This window comes from Cebus imitator, unplaced genomic scaffold (genome assembly GCF_001604975.1).
Source record: "Cebus imitator isolate Cc_AM_T3 unplaced genomic scaffold, Cebus_imitator-1.0 Scaffold541, whole genome shotgun sequence".
NCBI lineage: Eukaryota > Metazoa > Chordata > Mammalia > Primates > Cebidae > Cebus > Cebus imitator.
The window spans coordinates 296,405-300,787 of NW_016107856.1; the positions used below are offsets into that span (position 1 = coordinate 296,405).

A 4,383-nucleotide genomic window follows, 5' to 3' on the forward strand; every position below is an offset into this window, starting at 1 on the left:
TAGAGACGGGGTTTCACCATGTTGGCCAGGATGGTCTCGATCTCTTGACCTCGTGATCCACCCGCCTCGGCCTCCCAAAGTGCTGGGATTACAGGCTTGAGCCACCGCGCCCGGCCAAGAACACTTCAAATTCTTTACACATACATCAAGCTTCCTAAGATCAGGCCTACCTTCCAAACCTCATCTCCCACCACATCCACTTTTTATTCTCTAACATTATCAGTTTGTTTATAGTTCACAAACATCATGCAATTTGTTTCTCTATACTTTCTTCAAGCGCTTCTCTTTGCCTGAATGCCCCTCTCCCTTCTCTATTCCACACCCCCATCATCACTCTTTTTCAGATGGCTAACTCCTACTCATTCTTTAAGAGTCAGCTCAGATGCCATCTTCAAAATGCATTCTTTACACCCCCATGCTGAGATAAGTAGTCCTCTTCTGTGCTCTTATGGAACACTATGCATATCTCCTTTACACCATTTATCACCATGTACTAAAATTATTTGTGTACTTATTATCCCATTAGATCCTACTCAACTCATGGAGAGGAACTATGTCATAGCCATCTTTGTGCCTAGTAATGGACAGAGCCTCAAATACAGTAGGGGCAACTCACTGTTGAACTGAACTTAATCTCCAAGAGATCACCACCAGCAATTCCAATTAAGAAACAAACTCACAAAAGTCCAAGAGTGAGAGGACCCCATTAAAAACAGATACAGGAGCTGGGTGCAGTGGCTCACGCCTGTAATCCCAGCACTTTGAAAGGCTGAGGCAGGTGGTCACAAGGTCAGGAGTTCGAGACCAGCCTGGCCAACATGGTAAAACCCCGTCTCTACTAAAAACACAAAAATTAGCCAGGGGTGGTGGCAGCCGCCTATAATCCCAGCTACCTCGGAGGCTGAGGCAGGAGAATTGCTTGAAACCAGAAGCAATTTTGCCTTTTATCACTTTATCCTGAATGAAAGAGTGAAATTCCACATAGGTAACTCAGTTACCATGCATATATTCTAACCATAGTCTCCTCTGCACTGTTCAGAACTACCACACCATATCACACCACACCACACTACCCTACTCAACAATAAGACAGGTTGCTCTGTCCATTTTATACAAAAAGGAACTGAGGCTAGACTAGGAAAGAATAAAATAATAAGCTTCTTTGGAAAAACAAAGCTGATGGAGACTTGTAAAGCTGAAGGGTAAATAGGAACTGGTCCTCTCTTCCTCAGATGAGAAACTAAGATGAAAGCAGAGAGAAACTCATTCTCTTAAAAAAAAAAGGGAGGTATACTCTGGGATCAGTTAACCCTATACCATGGGTTCTGATATGTGGAAAGGAAATATAATCCATATATGATTTTGAGAGGCCAGATGCCCCACCCAAAGCATGGGAAACAGCTGGGAAAATAGCTTTTCAACCAGAGACTGTTATTCCCTCCTCTCGATTCACCTGTTGCTGTCACTGGGTACAAATGAAGGTGCTAAAGGAAAATAAGTTCTTGCTCATAGCGGGCAACATGAGAAAACTGAGCCTCCTCAGAGCCCCTGCAACTTCTCCTTGCTGCCTATCCCACCTGTTCCCTTGGGCCAGCTGTTGATTATGAGGATCTCAGATAAAGCAGATGGGTAGGTTTCACATTAAACCAACCAGAAGAGCTGGTTGCTCCAGAGATCCCTAATTTAAAGTGTGCTTAAACCCCAGGAAATGAAGAAACATTGTCCCCACACACTCTCACAATGGAAAATGAGGCAAAATACAGGAAAGCACTGTGGTCCTAACTAGGCATCAATGGATGTAATTCTATCAGCTTCAATCCCTTGAAAGTTAACTTCCTACATTTGAGAGGAAACAAGCAAACACACACACTAGCCACCTTTAAGTCCTAGATTCCAGGTTAGATCATCAACGTACTAAGGATTATCAGAGCTTTTAGGTCAGTGGTTCTCAACCAGGGGCAAATTTGACCCCTGAGGGATATGTGGCAATGTCTGGAGACATTTCTGATTATCATGCTCGGTGGGGAAGGGGTTGCAATCATCATGTAATGAGTAGATGCCATGGATATTTACAACATCCTACAGGCAAGGTACAGTGGCTCACGTCTGAATTCCCAGCACTTTGAGAGGCCAAGATGGGTGGATCACTTGAGCCCAGGAGTTTGAGATCAGCTTGGACAACACGGCGAAACCCTATTTCTAGACAAAATACAAAAATTAGCCAGGCGTGGTGGCCTGCACCTGTGGTCCCAGCTACTTGAGAGGCTGACATAGGAGAATCCCTTGAGCCTGGGAAGTCGAAGCTGCAGTAGGATGTAATAGCGCCACTGCACTCCAGCCCAGGTGACACAGTGAGACCCTGTCTCAAAAAAAAAAAAAAAAAAAAAAAATCCTATAATGCACAGGACAGTCTACCACAACAAAGAATCATCTAGCACAAAATGTCAATAAACCCTATAAAGGGTGGACCATGATGAAGGGTCAAAAGAATGCATGTCACTTTCCACATTAGATCTAGAAAAAGCCATTTGGTCCTTCTAATCCAAACCCATCAAACATTCCAGAAAAAAAGAAAGGCCTATTAGACATAGAGGTTCATTTAACTTCCAAGTCCAACTAGCACTAAGGTGTTTCATGCCACTCCAACCTTGGCTCCTCCATCACCTGCTGTAGGCATTCCGCTGAAGAGCAGGTGAAGCAGGGCTACACTCACTCTGTCCCATCCCAGGAGGTCTACTAGGACCTAGTTCAATCTGGAGTTCTGTAATCCTCTGCAAGACAGACACAAAGGATCCTGCTCATAAGCCTCAGGGCCATCTTTAAAGTCTTGAAACTAGAAAAGTAGCAGACTCTACTTGTTAGGTTATTAATCAGACTTATATTGCTTATTCAATGAAGCAAAATATAGAAATATGTAAGGTCACTGGGAGAAATATGAGAATACTGACATGCAGGTTAAGAGGCAGCCCTCTCCACTTAATGCAACCCAGATGAGAGTTCCAAGAATCTATCTCTACAAACAATAAACAAAAATTAGCTGGGCATGGTGGTACACACCTGTGGTCCCAGCTACTCTGGTCGCACCACCACACTCCAGCCTGGGGAGCAGAGTAAGATCTTGCCTCAAAAAAAAAATGTGATAGGCCGGGCACGGTGGCTCAAGCCTGTAATCCCAGCACTTTGGGAGGCCGAGGTGGGCGGATCACGAGGTCAGGAGTTCAAGACCAGCCTGGCCAACATTGTGAAACCCTGTCTCTACTAAAAATACAAACAGTAGCTGGGCATGGTGGCTCGTGCCTGTAATCCCAGCTGCTCCAGAAGCTAAGACAGGAGAAATGGCTTGAACCTGGGAGTCAGAGATTGCAACTTTATGCCACTAAACTCTAGCCTGGGCAACAGAGTGAGACTCTGTCTCAAAAACAAACAAACAAAACAAAACAAAACAAAAAAACCATGACCAGTTTCCTCTAAAACCAAAATATACTCATACTTCTGTGGCAGTGAAGCAAGGGAGCTCAACTTAAAACATACAGAGATTTTAGGTATCAGAATGGTGAGGAGAATGTAACCCCGAGAACAGATTAGAAATAATTCAAGTCTCGGTATCAGAAACATTGCCAAATACCAAGGGAAAAAACTCTAGTACACAGAGAGTCCTGATCCCAATGACTGGTCTGACTCCATTTGAGATACTAACTCATGAATTCTCCCGTACAGTTTCCCAAGAATAATTGATTCTGATGAATTGCTATATTCCTGGAGTTTTGCTTTTTTCTTTAGAGAAGTCCAAGTCAGCCAACTCTGTAGGCATCTTCAGGATTTCCTCCTGATTGGTCCTCCTCTACTGTGTTTCTACTTCCAAGCAAAATCTGGTCTCCTCCCAACCAGGAATATCCGTATTTTTTGAGGTACTTGGCTCTCTCAGAAGCCTTTAGGGGAAAGCCACATGAAATATATAAAAAAGAGTAATATCTTGAAATGAAAACGACAGTCATCTCCTCCGAACAGGGATATTTGTAATTTAATAGGAGAATTGGAGCTGACTCTTTCCGAAGTCCTCAAAGGAAAAGTCATGCAGAAGAACTAAAAAAAAAAAAAAAAAAAAAAAAAAAGTGGTGCCCTGAAACTTGAAGTGAAAGCTACATGGGAAATCTTAAAGATGGCTAAGAGTACATCAAGAGTTTTCTTGCTGGTGAGACTAGGAAATGTAATCAAGTATCTAGAAGTCAAAGTTACATTGTATGTTTTCAAAAGAATGATGCCAGGATCCCCCCAACAGCTGGAAGAAAGAGAAAGAGGAAAGGTTTCCCATGGAAGGAAGGTGCCCCAGTAACCTTCCAAGGTCAACATTTAGCAGACAATGTACTAAAGTCTTCCACATGT

The 4,383-nt window shown here is 43.3% G+C and overlaps 1 protein-coding gene across 5 annotated transcripts in view; it reads right to left on the bottom strand.

Moving 5' to 3' along the window:
• Nucleotides 1-4,383, bottom strand: part of DEDD (death effector domain containing) — a 12,592-nt gene that overhangs the window by 5,968 nt on the left and 2,241 nt on the right. The gene's annotated exons all lie outside the window — the stretch shown is intronic.